Source organism: Corvus kubaryi, unplaced genomic scaffold (genome assembly GCF_017639235.1).
Source record: "Corvus kubaryi isolate FWS band 111438036 unplaced genomic scaffold, C.kubaryi_AGA036_p1.0 37394, whole genome shotgun sequence".
Lineage (NCBI taxonomy): Eukaryota > Metazoa > Chordata > Aves > Passeriformes > Corvidae > Corvus > Corvus kubaryi.
In genome coordinates this window covers 10683955-10699807 of record NW_024581133.1, presented here as the reverse complement: position 1 = coordinate 10699807, position 15853 = coordinate 10683955, and the positions used below count along the sequence as shown (strand labels likewise).

Below are 15853 nucleotides of genomic sequence, written 5' to 3'. Positions count from 1 at the left end.
AGATGGAACAACTGGGATGGCTTTGATCTGGCAGAATACCCTTCCTCCTGTTCCCAGACCTTGGGAACTATCCAGTTTTCCATCATTTTTTTTTTCAAGTCATTCAAACATACTCTTTGGGTTTTCTATAGGTTGCAATAACTTCTTCAGGCAAACTGGAGGCTGTAACAGCTATTACAATATTAATTTATTAAATAGAAACCCTGATATTTCAGTGATTCCTCTATAAATATATGCACAGTTGGTTTTGCCAAGAAAATGACAAAATGTTGCTGATCGTCCCAAAGATATTCCCTATAAATCCACTAGGTGTCCTACTGTTTTCAAGCAATTAGGATCAAGGTGTGCTTGGGTTTTTCCCTAGTTTTGCCAGTGAGGAATTAGTTTGAGGCTTTAGTGGAATTAGGTCTGGGTTTGCAGGTTGAAAAGATGTGTACGTGTGGTTTGTGTGACACAGCAGGACATCCAGCTCACAGCAGCAGCGCTTTTGGCAAATGCCATTAATGTTCCCCACAGAGACCAACTCAAGGTTACACGCTGGAAGAGAAAAAGGGAAAAGAATCTGCCTTCCTCTCTTGGGAAACAAGATCCAGCCGAGCCAAATCCTCTTTTCAGTCAACTTTGGGCATCTATTTATAGGACTGCTAAAGCGAGGCCAATGCTGACCTCAAAGGTGGTGGCAACACACGTTAAGCTTCATCAGAGCTGCTCTGCACAGGCTGCAGTTGTGACATTCCTGGTCACTGTCCCCATCCCTGACGGGTGTCCCGCTGCTTGCCAGATCCTGTCACAGCACATGCTCACAAGGTGTCCTGTCACTCCCAACAGGGAGGGCATGTAAATACATACCAAGAAAAGCAAGCTGAAAAGCAACCAAAGGATAATTTTCTCATCTCAGAAAATACTTGGGGTGGAGTGTGGCCATTGGACAGTCTCCAGCTGCTTGGCTGCTCCTCCGTGGCGTGACCTGGAGCGCACACACCATATCAATTGTGCTATCCAGGACATCCCTCATCTGCCTCTTTGTTACTTGCACTGAGCCTCAGATATCTCCTAGGTATTGAAAAAGCATCTTTCATTACTCCAGTGGTTTTCAGTGCTCAGAAATGCAGTATTTCAGTGAGGGACAACTGCAGGTTGATTTTTATGGTCTTGTCACTGAAGCCCAAATCACGTTCTGTGTAATCCTCCCAGCCTTGCCCTCCCAAACAGGGGCTGCTGCATTTGCAAATATCCCTCCTGTTCACTCTCATTTCACTGGGCTGCCCTATCTATGCAAGGCAAGTGAGGAGAAAATCAGTTTTGTTTTCTATTTAACAAATGCCAGAGGCAGAGATGCTCTCAAACAACGAGATTGTCTCCTCTTCCAGTAGGTGCTTCATGGCCAGAAGTCCTGCCTGGGGCTATTGGCTGTGCAAATAGGCACTGGGCAAGGTGTCAGCACCAGTTTAATCACAAACTGCAAGGGGAAATCAGAGGGGAAACAAGAGCCTCCTGTCCTTGGCCCACCAGGACTCCTTGCCATCAGGCATTGCGCATCATGGGAAGTGCTGAGCATCTGTCCTCTGCCATGTGTTACTGCACTGCCTTTCTTCCCTGCTATCTGTGCTCAAGGTATGGCAGTCCTTTTCCTGACTACCTGCAGGAAGAAGAGGATACTCGGGTCTTCCAAGAGTGTATCTGTAGGTACCTGCTCCAGTCCCACCCCTGTGCAGGGTGTACTATATGCTGGCTGTGAGGGAATTTAACCTGGTCCGGCACTTGTGTTTGCTGTGACACCCAACAAACACCTCGAGCCTTGCCATGATTCAGAGCATAATGTGTGGGAGCCATCTGGTCCCGTAGCTGAAGGAGCAAATGGAAAATCTGATGAAAACACAAACAGTCACAATGAGAGACTGAAAAGATGTGTTGATATTACAAGGAGAAGTCTCCTTTTGTGGGGGGTAATCTCATCACCCATTGCCTCTTTCCTGCTCCTTCCTCTGGAAACCTGCTGATAGCCAGGTTGCACTCAGCTCTGGGAGTACTCACACCTTTGGGATGCTAAAAATATGTTTCGTGCGCTTGAGCAAACCACCCGAGACAAGAATTTGCTCAGCAGCCAGCTGTGCAGTGAGCAAGATGTGCAAGATGCTTGCAGAACAGCATATTTTACGGAGCTTGGATTGATCCAGAACTTTGGCTGGTTTAAGATGTGTTCTCGATTGGGATTAGTCACTAATATTGTCTCACTGCTGTGCAGAATTAAAGCTTGTGGCTGTGACAGACTGGAGTTTCACCTCAGCTTGCCTAGATATTCTCAGCCCTGGAATGGAGGTGTATTTGGGAGGGACTGGAGCATTAGGGGAGAAACAAGGAACTCAGTGCAGTGGATGGGGTAGAGCTTGGGATGGCTTGGATTTGGCAGAGTTTTTGTGTAACTTGTCCAGGACACTGGGTTAATAGAAGTTGTTTCATTGTATTTTGGAGTCAGTCTAGGTTTCCCTCATTCTAACCCTGATTTCTGATGTTTGGAGGACACAGGGAAGGCAGGGACACAGAAGATGCCTATTTTAGTACTTCTCTTCAGGGAATGCACGTTTCAGACAGGTACACATTTGTTTCCTCTAACACCAAATTAATGGGATTGATGTATTGACTCCACAATTCTTCTAAAAATTGCTTCAAGATTTGGCCTGCTTCCAGGCTGGTTAAATGCAATGTGCACACAGTTCAAGGCAGATATTTAATTATTCTAGTATTAATATAGTTTAAAAAATTCAGTTCCCTGTGAAATGCAGAAGGCAATAGTGTAGAGAGCAGCCCAGAAAGGCACCATATCCTGGGTTCATCCCACAGCAAGGGCAGCAGGTGAGGGGGAGATTCTGCCTCTCTGCCTCACTCAGGTGACACCCCACCTGCAGAGCTGCCTCCAGCCCTGGGGAACAACATCAGAAGGATTTGGAGCTGCTGGAGCAAGTCCAGAGGAAGCCATGGAGATGCTCTGAGGATTGGAGCCCCTCTGCTCTGGAGCCAGGCTGGGAGAGCTGGGGGTATTCAGCCTGGAGAAGAGAAGGCTCTGGGGAGACCTTAGAGCCCCTTCTAGTGCCTAAAGGGGCTCCAACAGAGTTGGAGAAGGACTTTGTACAAGGGCCTGGAGGGACAAGACAAGGAGGAATGGCTTCCCACTGACAGAGGGCAGGGTTAAATGGGATATTGGGAAGGAATTCTTCCCTGTGAGGGGAGTGAGACCCTGGCACAGGTTGTCCAGAGAAGCTGTGGCTGCCCCATCCCTGGAAGTGTCCAAGGCCAGGCTGGAGGGGCTTGGAGTAACATGATCTGCCCTCTGTAAGGTGTCCCTGCCCATGGCAGGGGGTTGGATCTGGATGATCTTTAAAGTCTCTTCCAACCCAAACTATTCTGGGATTCTATGATTCCATTATGCAATAATAACCCGAGTCAGTCATTTGTCAGTCTCAAGGCTTAAATCCACTGTCTCTATGACTATTCCTATATTTAACTAAATAAATACTGGCAAAGTACTCACCTCAGGTACTCAGCTACTGTATTTGTAGACTATTACAGCTGGTGATGGGGTCAGTAGCTCTGACCCAGGAGGAGGTGACCGGTCTGGGGGGATGGTCCCAAAAGGAATCGCCTTCCTGAGGCCCGGTGTCTTCCCTCAGCTGCTGGCCAGGAGGGCCTGTGCAGAGACTGTCAGCTCTTTAGTGATTATCAGCTCGTGATTCCAGCTCAGCTCTGCAGGGCAGCCTCCAGGCCAAGCCAGACCAGAGAGACGTGGCTGGTTCCGCACGGAAGGAAGCTTTATTGTTGGTCCCCTCCGGCGAAGGGGAAAGCCAGGGACGAGAGCTCTCTGTCACAGGGGCAGAGGCCTTTGCTTTTATAGGGATACAGGGGGTGGGTGAAGGCCAATGGGTTACAAAGGATCTGCATAGGGTCTCCTAAGGGATTGTGGGTCTGTCTTTTCTCGCCATGACCACAGAAGAGGTTGCCTTTCCAGGGAGTCCTGCTGGGCGATTACAAAATCTCTTATCTCAGCAGAGATCCCTCCAGGGCAGGGGCTGGGCATATCCCACAGTAGACTATGGGAACATCTCTGTGCCAGGTAGGCTCCTGGTCCTAAAAAGAGAAATAACTTGTATTAGGAATGGAGTAAGAGTCCTGTATTTGATTCTTTGATCACTGTGTCTCTGCTTTTATGATCTCACTAGGACAGTTACTTGATGCTTCTATATTTTGAGTGTCAACATGACTCCTCCAAATATTTGAAGTCATCTTTGTGTTTAATTTCTTTTCTGGCAAAACAGCATCCACTGCAGTTTAAGAATAGAATACATTAAAAAAAGTATACAACTCCAAAGCATAGAACATAGAATTTCTGGGCAAAATTCTCCTCTCAGTTACATTTATGTAACTCTGGAGTAGTGTCTTCCTCTTTCTTGTTACTCTGAACCTCCTTTTCATCTCATTGGGTCAGAGCCATAGGACCTACCACACATGGCTAAATCCTATTTCATCACAACTGTTGCAATCTCCTAGACAAAATTACAATCTCAGAGGAAGTACATAAAGATGCATGGGCCTCAATATCCTAAAAATATGCTGCTGTCAGTTGTTCTCTGTTAGTAGTTTTCCATGCAAATGAAAATACTGTGGTAGTGGAGAACTGCTGAGCTATCTGGAGCAGATATTTTCTCCACACACGCAAGCAGAGAATCTGCACTATTTGGCTGAGCTCCTTTATAAAACATGTTCAACAGCTCTTTCTTTAAACAAAGAAAGGGTTTGCTCTAAATCATTTGATATTTATTTTGTATAACTTGGCTGTCCATGCTATAGAAATGCTGTTATGGTCCAAGAAGACAGATTGCCTGGGCTGGAAGCCCCAGCCCTGTTCCAGGGAAGCACATGGCTTCCTTACAATGATTATGATTAATATAATTACTATTCAGTATATGGTGCAATTGTTTTTGGTGTTTAAAACAGAACAAAACAAAACAAAGCAGGTTTGGAAAGGAAAACAGAGCATCAGAAAAAAAAATTGTTAAATAGGAAGTGGTTGACTTTCAGGAAGTAACTCCATATCCAGATTCTGCTATCCAGTGCTTCCAGTCATCAGAGAATGGGAAAAAAAAACCCCATTAAATATCCCAATGGTCCTTTAGAAAATAATGCACCTCCCTTTCTGTAGGTACAACATTTTACATCTCCTGTCCAACAGCTGGTGGTGTCAAAGGCCAAGCGAGCAGGACGTGGAATGCAGAGCCTGACATTTTTCAGCGGTTGCTGAAGGCAAAACCATCTAAAACTGTAGCAGATGTTCACTTGCTTCCTGTCTGCTTATCAGCCTTGCAAAGGCACTTGGGTTTTGTGCTTGTTGTGCCAAGGGTAGCTATGGAGATCTCATACAAGCTGTGCAATAGTGATACGCTGAAGAGTTCTTTATGTATTTGGTTATGAATGATCAAGAAAATATTATGGTTTCCAAGAACTCGGTCAAAATTTTCCATATGTACATTAGATGTTCCCCTCGCATGACAAGAAAATGACAGTGCATAAAATAACTTAAGAAATACACTTCTGCAGTGAAGATGTTTGTTTGGCCTCAGTGTGCTCATGTTTTATACATTGTTTCTAGTACACCATGAAATAAAGAATAGTATCTGCAACCAACTGTATTTCTCCAAGGCCTTGAAAATGCTCAAGAAGAGTTTTTAACTGTCAATTTAAATATCACTGCCACGAATCCTTTTTTCTTGCACCTCAGCTGTTTTAATTCCTGTTTTTATTCATTATGAGCTCCTGTAAATTAAAACTTTAATATGAATGACTATAGGCAAGTGTTAAAGCAGAGCTCCATCTATTCTAGAGCTTTGAGATAGCTTAGAGACTGATTTTTACACTGATGCATTTATATTATTATGCATTTCCAATACAGTTGAGATGCAGGGCAATTAAGTTCATTGCTTAATAGATGGAAGTTCTTTTCCTCCATGAAATAGAAGAAATAAAGGAATTTACTTTATGTAAATTCTAGCCCAGATGTTTTGCTTTAAGGGTAGCAGAAAAGGATGGATTTGGAAAGGTTCCTTTGCCCATGTTGAAACTGGGAACCAAAAGTTACAGCTTTGACTTATCACTGGTAGACATGGTTATAGATATTCCCATGGGAAACAAAAGGTTTCAGAGGAACAGTGGCTCTGTTGGTGTTTGCCACATTTCATGTAACACTATCCAGGAAAAAGAGCACTAGGTAACCATTATTGCACTTTTAAATTGTCAATACCATTGCAAATCCATGTTAACCTGGAAATGCAAACAATGGGCACAGAGTATTCCTTCTAGGGGTGATATTCTTTGCATTGCAACATCATGACGCATGGCCCAGGAGGAACTGAAGCCCTTTGGGACAGTTGGTTCCAGGGGAAGTAGGTGTGGACTTTCTTTTGAGAATAGGAGCTCCCATACGAAAGCTGGAGGCCTAAAATTCAGTCACCTTCCTGTCCCCAAAGGCAAGGAACAACAAAGCAATGCATGAAACAAAAGAGAAAAGTTGTTGAAATTAAGATATGAGGACTTCATGCAAAGGATGATCTGAAGAATGCGGCAATAGAAACTGCCTGAAGCATCTGGGAAAACACCATAAGAAGTACAAAGATGAAAGAGGAAAAGAGGGAAAAAGGGGACCCAGAGATCAAATTTGTATGAGCTGGGAATGTAGAGAAGGTGAGCACAATTCTGTTGGTGAGTTCCTGGAAGAGATGCAGTAAATATATTAAAAAAACAATGTACTGGTACTGTGACTGGGTAGGAGAGCTTTTGTCTGAAGAGTTTGAAAATTGAGGTCACAGTATTTAGACTTCAACCGTACACGGTAGCACAGTTGGAAGCAGGATGGATGAGATGGTTTAACAGGGCTTCATTGTAGTCACATTAATTCAGTTTAAATAATTAATTCTCTTTTAAATTGACTCTACTCTGCACACTTGACATTTTGGAAAAGCTGCCATTGCCTGGCCTTCTGGTAAACGCTTTTGCATCTGTTTTCCATTGTTTCGTTCTTGAAAAAAATCCTTGTCACTAACAGGAACCATCAGCAGCATGGAACAAATTGGCTTGCCAAGGACATTTCCTCCCATCTCATTATTTATACTGGAAATACTCTCTTTTTTTTTGTATCAAGAGTCAGTCTGTGATTTTTTAAAATTGCCATTTATTAAGGTAGTTTTGTATTGTATTATAAGTCAAATTCTAGCTTGGTTACATAAATTACTTTCTGTGCATCAACATTTGGTCATACATTTTCCAAGGAGGTGATCAAGCAGTTTAATTAATAATCAATTCACAACTTCCCTCTGCCTACCTCATTATGAGGAGCCCCTGACTGTTGAAAGAGAGGATCTCCCCCAGGTACAAATCAGCAGATACATCACTATCCCCCTTCTGCTCTTAGCACATTGATTTTGAGCCTCAAGTGGCTGAGATTGAGTGGATCTATAATATTATTTGACACAAATTGGGTTAAACAAACAGGTTTTGTCTTTTACTCTCAAGGTGATTTGGTTTGTGTTTTCTCTTATATCCTTTCTCAGCTCTTGGTTGTGGATCAGTTGCTAAGACAGTGTTCATCTTGTGTAAACTCCCCCATGGAAGTGTCAGTGCTGTATGGCAAAGGAACACAAACACAATTTGGGGGGGGTCTGTTGGAGTTGGGGCTCCTTCAGGTAACCTGGAGCCAACCCTCTGAGAGCTCAGCAAAGGGCAGAGCCTGGGCTGACCTACATTCCCAGTGACTCACCATGAGATTTAATGTTGTTGCTGTTTTGCTGGTTTCTCAGCAGTTGCTCGCTCAGGCTTTAAACAAGGGCACTCTTACCTAACCAAATCAATGGATGAGCAGTTAGGACTCAATCTAATAGAGCCAGTATTTGTAATAATAGAAGGGCACATTCCAGAGCAGTTACAGAAGGAAGGAATTTCAGATAATTAGGAGAGGAGTTGAGCAGTGATACAGATTTTAAAAGTACCAAAGATAAAATAACAGATACTAAAAATATCTGTATTGAGATCAAATCCTCATGACTCAGTACTCAAGCCAACTTCCATTCTCTAGGAATTAGTAAGGAAATAATCCAAACAGGGTAGGTCGTGGTGTGCTGCCTTACTCTGGACTTACACTTCAAAGATGTATCTCACACTGAAAAAGGGCAGACTCAGGTCTGACTTTTCAGGGCAATTGAAAATTTTAAAAAGTATGTTCTGTAGTTGCAGCTTTTTAAAAAGAATGGTGAGTTTATTTCTATCTAGAAAAAAATTGAATAGTGAGCACCCTGGATCTTGAAAGGCAAAAGCACTGACAGCAGGGCCAGAGATGCATTCTTTGTGACAAGAACATAATTTTAAATACCTGTAACTTTCTAGCAAATAACTGAGGAGTGATGAATACAGCTTGCAAATAGAAACACAATTTCTTCTCTTTTTGTCTGCATGAAGTGTTCTCTGACTAGATGCAAGACTTTGAAAGTATTGAAGATACTGTAAGCATTGAAAGTACTTTGAAAGAAATTAGTATTTTGAAAAGTATTTTGACATGCTGTAGAATCTCGGAAAAGCAGAAATCTGTGTTAGGAGAACTTCAGCTACAATCTGGGTGAGATTTTCAGTGCAGATGTGTCAGATGCATTTCCTTGGAAACTCTCCATGACAGTTAGTGAGAAGAGTGACCCAACGTTTTCTCACCGTACAAAATAACCGTTCTGTTTGATGATGTAATGTGCATGAAGCACTGCTTGGATTTCCACAGCAGAGTCCTGTTTAAGCTTGTTTGGGAGAAGAGATTTTGTCTCAGAAGAGTTTCAAACATAGTCTAGAAAATCTCTTTGGTACATCTTGACTGATCTCAATCAGTTTTCGGAATTTTAATGATCTGGTTTTATTTCCAGATAATGACTATTTATGTAAATGAGATGCCTTATAAATAAATATGGAAATTATTCCATAATATTAATTACAGGCTTTATGGTTCAAACACTTATTATATAAAGGCAAATGGTGCTGGGGATTGTCTTTCAGTTTATTAATTTAGTTACTTTGTTAGTTTTATTTTAACTTGACTTACATATGTTGGGCAGTATTTCCTGAACTAAAACAAGGTGTATTGTGTGCCTGGATATATCAAAGGATATAGAAGGACAGTAAAAATCAAAGTGTATCCTACAGTGGTAGTAGTAAATGGAACCCAGACTTCAGAAAGTTTTTGTCTAAGAATCAAATAAATGAGTTTTACTTGGAGAATCTCAGCTTAAGTGTTGTTAGCCATTTACTCAAAAATTAGTTTTAAATTAATTATAATCCTTTGCACTTCTATAGCTGCTTCTCTTGAGAATCTCAGTAGTGTTCTACAAACATTAATTAAGCCTAATAGTACTCCTGAGAAGTGGTTAAGTGATAGATATACTTCACCCACCATGATATAAGCAATCTCTAGAACAAAATACAAAAACCTTAAACAGTAGGACTACACAAGAGTTTAGAGTCTGAAGTATCCCACTCAGGTAAAATGGTGGTGAAGGTTTAGCTATGTGGAATACAATTGCAAAGCCTGGGCATGATTCAAAGATGAATAAAAGTGCAAATAATAAGGAACTCTTCACTAGAGATCTCTAGTGAAGGAAAGTTGTTTTTTACCTGATGCGAGAGGAGATACCCACAGTATCACGTGGTGTGGCTCTGGTGATGAATTGGATACTGATTCAGAGGAAAACCGCTGTTTGCAGAAATCACCCCCAGATGGGCCAAAGAGCAGGCATCCACATGGAACATTTAAGGCTGATCCATGAACAGCAGGCATAGCAGTTAAGTCCTTCTCTCACCCCTGAGGGAACAGGAGCTGCTGAAAATAGCAACAAACCAGCAGTATCAGTGTGTACATTTACAGCCCCAGACTGTTATTTTTGCTGGCGAATCTGCATGCACAATTTCCTTCCTGATATTACTCCACAAAGAGAAGCTTTTGTTATCTGGCTTTACTGATGACAGCAATATTTAAACCAGGTTAGTGTTGGCACAGACAGCCAGCTGGCTTTGGTAGATGCATTAGGATTTGAGCCATCCTCAAGCAACACTTCTGCTGTCCCATGCTCACAAAATGAGCTGCAAATATTTGTCCAAACTGTACACGCTGATTGCTGACTAATGACAGAAGAGGTATGGATGGCATCATTACTTGACACACCGACCCGCAGCAACACAGCCAAGCACAACTTAACTGTTTTCTTTCTCCCTAGCACCAAAGGCCATCCCCTGAGTCTCTTACCATTCGAAAGCTGATAGCTGCTGCCATGCTGCAGTGCCTTGTGAATAATTTTAGCAGTTGCTGAGGGAAACTTTACGACGTGCAGCCTAAGTCCTTAGATGCACACTCTGAAATCTTGAGGAAGCAAATCAGCACTGGAAAGGGAAATTGTAATAAGTTTGCACCAGATTTTTATTTATGAAAATGACTTGGAAGCAGCTGGATCTCCTCCTTGGGTACATTCTCTTTCCTTTTTGTTTCCCAGCATTTCTGTGCTTTTGGGACCAGAAACTCTCCCATAAATATTGGCAATACATGCTTGACGAGAAACTCTACCTGCTGGAGAAAAAATCTGCTCATTTTATCCAAGTGGAATGCCTAGATACTGCAATTAGACAATTAGACTTTATCCTTACACATATACAGTAACATTCTTTATTTGCATTTGTGAATTGTAATTCACGACACACATGACTCCAGTGCTTCTGCTGAGTTCAGTGGCCTGTGGATCAGGGCTCGTATTTGCTTCATTTCCCCATATTTTTAGCTGCTTTTAATTACTTTACCTAGAGAAGGGGCTAAAAAATATTTTCTTTTTTTGTTTTTAATATATATATGCTGTTCTATTTCCTTTTATAATTTATAGTCAGTAGTTTCCCTGGAGTGTAAAAGCTTTTCAGAAATACTATATTTGAATCAGTAAAAGGAAGAGTTGACCGCACTGTTGTACTGCTGCACCATAATATTTACATACTTTATTTATTTCAAAATCTCTCCTAGAACTTAATCCTTCCAAGCAGGGACAGTCTCTTTATGTCAAAAGGGATAAGTTCCAGATTTTCAAATATGCATGTATGAAAAAGTCCATGAAGACGTTACTTCGTTTCCAGTGTGATTCCAGCTTGCCAAAGGCTCCATTTCATTGCATAACCCTCCGGATGCAGATCCATTACTGCACCGTAAAGTGGGTTACTGGACAGGGTAAGGCAATTCATCTTCTGAAATGCAGAGTCTTGTTTTGCCAGTTATGGAGTTTATAATTATCCATTATCTTCATAGTTATTTTTACCAAGGTTACAGATAGGTCTATTTGAAAGGTATTCTGTTGGGTTCTCTTGGAGGCTCATCCTTCCCCTCGTAGAGGTAGACGAGCAGCGCACACAGCACAGCCAAGCGAGTTCAAAAGGCATAAAACTGGTGAGAAACCGAACAGATTAAGTCCCAAACTGCACACTTAAGAAACTGAACTAAAATTGTTTTGCCTATGGAAGCCAGTCTCTGCCAGGAAAAACTGGGAATAGTGATAGCTGCCTTTTTTTTTTTTTTTAAAGCACTGCTGAAGCCCCATGAATTATAAATCGTCAAAGCTCACAATCCTGGGACAAAGTCTCTTAAAATCATGTCCTGGGACAGCAAAGTTCTCCACTTTATTCCTGGCTCTGTCACTGACCATCTGCCACTTGTCTTCTGCTTTGCTTGAGTTTACCCATGTGTAAAATGCACTTAAAATAAGCTAAACCAGACTTTGAAAATTACTTCAGTGCCACAAGCTAGAAATTTGGGGTTGTAACATGGAAAAAAATCATTCTGTGGTTGCTGGTCCATAGAAAGCCTGCGTGTCTCTCTGGCTGCACTCCAGGGGAGGCTAAATCTGGCTGCCAGGGCTCCGCCCTGCACTTGAGAGGCAGCAGAATCCCACATTAAGCGTGCTTGGTGCCTGCCCACTGCACTACATGCAATTGTTAATTTGTGTAATTAGCTTACTATGCACAACAAGAATCTGATCCAACACTAACTGGAATTAATAAGTAAACTTCAGTGACTTAATGATCTTGGGCTGGGGTCTTCATGTGCAAGTAGAGCTCCTTGCTCAGAGACCCCGAAAATCCCTGGGAAGGGAAAGGCTTTGTCTGACTGACACATAGACACATCTCTGTGCAATGAGCCTGGCAGGAGCTGGGCACACAGTAAATCTGTCTCTGACTGTACAGTAGCACTATTCACTGATGCTGCTCTTTATTCACAAATAAATACAGCACTATAGTCACAATTTTTCATAGGCCCTTTCAGAGGTGGCTTTAGAAGAGTCTTAAAGTGGAAAATTGATGACAAGCTATGCAGGAAAGCTTCGTGGCGAGATTTGTTAGGAAAGGTGACTTGATAAAAGTGGTGACAAGCTAATAATGAAATGGAACATTGCAATTAAATGTGCTGGTGGGGAAGAAAGTATGCCACAGCCAAGAGCATGAGCAGCAGGTAGGTCAGGGAAGGAAAGCAGCAGAGGCTTGATGGAACAGGGTGGGAAGGGGGGGAGATGTAGGAACAAGAAAGACAGGACAGAGATAAGCACTGTTAGCTGTGATGGCAGGATTGGGCAGAAACTACTTTGGTGTTTGCATCAAACCTTGCAGAGAGAGATCCCTGTCCCTGACCGCAATTTGTTGACATTGACACAATATGTAATTAAATGCAGATAGTCCTAGAAGGACAGAAATGGTGGAGGGAAACAAATTGACAGCAAAACAAAGACATCTACACAAAGTTTTACTTATAAAAGAGCTGAAAAGTATGAAAAATGCTAGAGTATTTGTTTCTCTAAAATGAGTTTCCTTTAGAAATAGTCTAGAATATTTTAATGGCTATGAACTTAAACCCTGCAAAGAGAGCTATTCATACATCAGTGCAGGGATTTTGCTCAGTATACAGGCAGCTGTAACAATACTCTTAGAAACAGGAACAGACCCATTAATCTTGGATGTTAACGCTGAAGCCTACATGAAATTTATGCCTACATGAAAAATGAGCAAGGGCAGAGAACACAGAACAGTTTGCATATCAAAAATTACTAACACTAGCCAGAAGATGGACTTCATTATTGCTATTTATTTGAAAAGTATTTCCAAGATTAAAATATATCGGAAATTGATTTAGAAAAGTTTCTACCAGCACACAAAATAATTTAAGGACATGCTACAGGACACAGAGCATCTTGCTGCAGTGACTAGTGAGATTCTGGGTTCTTGGTCTCTCACTTACCCCACTGTGTACTGTCGGGAGAACCACGTTCTTTATGGGTGTGGCTAGAAATGCATTTCAGGTGGAAACACAAGGAATGAGCAATATTCTTTTACTCCCTGACACATTCCTTACTCGGTTTGCTGCCTGTTGAGAAAAAAAACGAGACAGACTCAGCTTCCAAATATCAACCCTGGCAGTGCAGAGCTGTGCCTGCATGTCCAGGCTTGCATATGAGTGCTCCTGTCCAGGTAGACACCAGCTTGTGTCAGCCACCACATTTCCTATATGAGGGCACGAGGAGCAGCATTTCTGCTGTAAGCAATCTAAATAATAAAGGCATGTGGGGACAAACAGTGTTATTTTATACTTTTTTGGTTTTATATTCTCCTATTTGGTCAGATTTTCAGAGGGATGAGGTAAACCAAGAGAGTAGCTTTGAACATAATCTATTTACAGTTCAGTTTTTATAAATGCACAGTATTTACAAATTCAGAACTTCATATGAATTTTATGGATTTTATAACAAGCCACATCTAAACCCTCCAGCCAAACATCCAAAACTGAGGTAAGCCTGAATTCAAACTCAAAATTGTATGGTTGGAGCCTATCCCTAAACAGTACTTCGGTATAAAATTTGGAGACTCAGGGTTGCAGTAGACAAGGTGCCAGAAAAGTAGTATTTATTTCTGTGTCGGTACAGGCAAGAGGACTCGTTCTGTTGCGCTCAGCAACATCTTGACACGCTGCACTAATCTTAGCTGCACGCTCTTAAAAGATTATTTTTGTCTCGGGTTCTTTTTCTAGCCTTTGATGCAACAGCCTGCTGCGGGTTACATCAAGCCTGCAGAAAATCCCTCGATTTTCTCATCTCTTGTTTTCCAGACAGCCGGCACTTCCTCCGGGTCCAGGCGACGGGCGCCGCAGGTGAGCCAAATCCCGGCCTATTTGGGCCGGAGATTAATTTCTGTTTAAATTAAAGATGCTGTCTGGATTAAAAGGCTGAGGTGGGGGGGAGGCAGAGTCGAGCCCATGGTCTGTGCACTGTTTTACGCGCTTTCACTGAGGGCGCCCCGCTCCCCGCCTTCACGGCTCGGAGCCGCGTTCCGTGAGGGGGAAGGCAGGAGCGGCGGACCCGCGGTGCGAAGGGGAACGCTCAGAACGGACCCGATGGGCAGCGGGGCACGGCCGCCTCCCCCTCAGGAGCAGCGGGACCTGGCGGGCACCGTCCCGCGCGCCCGCCCCGCCGCGATCACGGGTCGCCGCCCACCTCCCCCGCCCCGTGACAGCCAAGATGGCGGCGGAGGGGAGGGGGGATCCCGCTTGAGCCGCCCACACGGCGGGAGGCGGCGGGGGCGAGCTGGGCTCCGCTGGGATGAGATAAGGGCGCGGGCACCGAGTGCGCTGCCTCCCGAACCCCCTTCACTGCCCGCTCCTCGCCCCGGGGAGTGCGGCTCCCGCTTGAGGTGAGGGCGGCGGGGCTGTCACCGCTGCGGGGCGCGGACCGGGGGGTTCTCCAATGCGATGCCGCGGGTCGGGTACTGCCGCGTTCCGGGGCCGGCGGGGAAGGGGCGCGGGACTGTCAGCGGGGGCGGGGAGGCCGGCGCTCGCGGGCCGGGGGCTGAGGCGGCGCGGGGGCGGCGGTAACTTTCTGCTGGGCCGCGGTGGGAGGGGGGAAAACTTTCTCCTTTCTCCTTGTGCTCGTCGGCTCGAGGCTCCCGCCAGCCCCGGCCGGGCCCAAGGGGCTCCCCGGGCTGCGGGGCCCGGGGCTGGCCGAGCCCTCGCCGCCGACCTGCCATGTTGTACGGGCTGCACGCCGGCGGGCCGGGGTGTGTGCGTGTTCCCGAATTCGCGTGTGTGTGTGCGCTCCCCAAATCCCCGAGTGTGCGCGTTTCCCCGATCCGCGTGTGTGAGCGTGTCCCCCAAATCCATGTGCGGTTTTTCCGCGCAGCACCGCTGCGTCAGCCGGAATTGCCCAGTGGTGCTCAGCCCCACGGTGCGCGTTTCTGTCCCGACTTTCCCTTCGGTGGCCTGGCTTACCCTATACCTGGATTAATGTGGCGCGCTGGACACAGTGGTAAAAATCAGCCTTGGCATTTTTATCGTCGCTCTGTCATGAGGTCTGCGTGTAGCACAAGTTGCTGGCCAGGGGATGATGGTATTCAATAACTTCCCAATGATGGTTGTTATTTTGAAGTTATTTCAAACAGGCTGCATTTAAAAATGTGCCGCTTCTCCTTTGCTAAAAATGGGGTCTTGACTTGCTGCCTAGTTCTGAAACATCATTTTTTTTAATTAACTGAGTGGAAGTGTGGTGTTCTGGACAGCTTTTTACTTCATTTCACAATTTTTTCTGGAACTGTTGCTCAACTGGAGGTTTCCGAAAAAGTGTTACATTACAGTACATAGTATTTCACTTTTTGAATGATTACACGCAAATATTTAATCTTGGCAAGTGTCTGGTGGTTTAGGGAAACTAATTGAGTTAGTCTAGCCAAGGAAGGTCGAGGGGGAGTAAATGGATTATTTCTGGTTTGTGTG

General features: G+C 44.1%; 1 protein-coding gene and 1 long non-coding RNA gene across 8 annotated transcripts in view; one reads left to right on the top strand and one right to left on the bottom strand.

Moving 5' to 3' along the window:
- Positions 1-4010: 4010 nt before the first annotated feature.
- LOC121669695 lies at positions 4011-15601 on the bottom strand. Its single transcript, XR_006017852.1, has 4 exons — positions 15360-15601; positions 13334-13459; positions 9691-9895; positions 4011-4122 (listed from the first exon to the last, which is right to left on the bottom strand). It is a non-coding gene; the product is annotated as an uncharacterized LOC121669695 (long non-coding RNA).
- Positions 14164-15853, top strand: part of DENND4A (DENN domain containing 4A) — a 49197-nt gene continuing 47507 nt past the window's right edge. For 6 of the 7 annotated variants that reach the window (XM_042039005.1, XM_042039004.1, XM_042039010.1 and 3 more), the window contains exon 1: positions 14598-14778. The gene's annotated coding sequence lies outside the window, so the exon portion shown is untranslated. Of the gene's footprint in view, positions 14240-14597; positions 14779-15853 lie in introns of those variants that run through there. The other variant, XM_042039009.1, reaches the window with a different exon arrangement.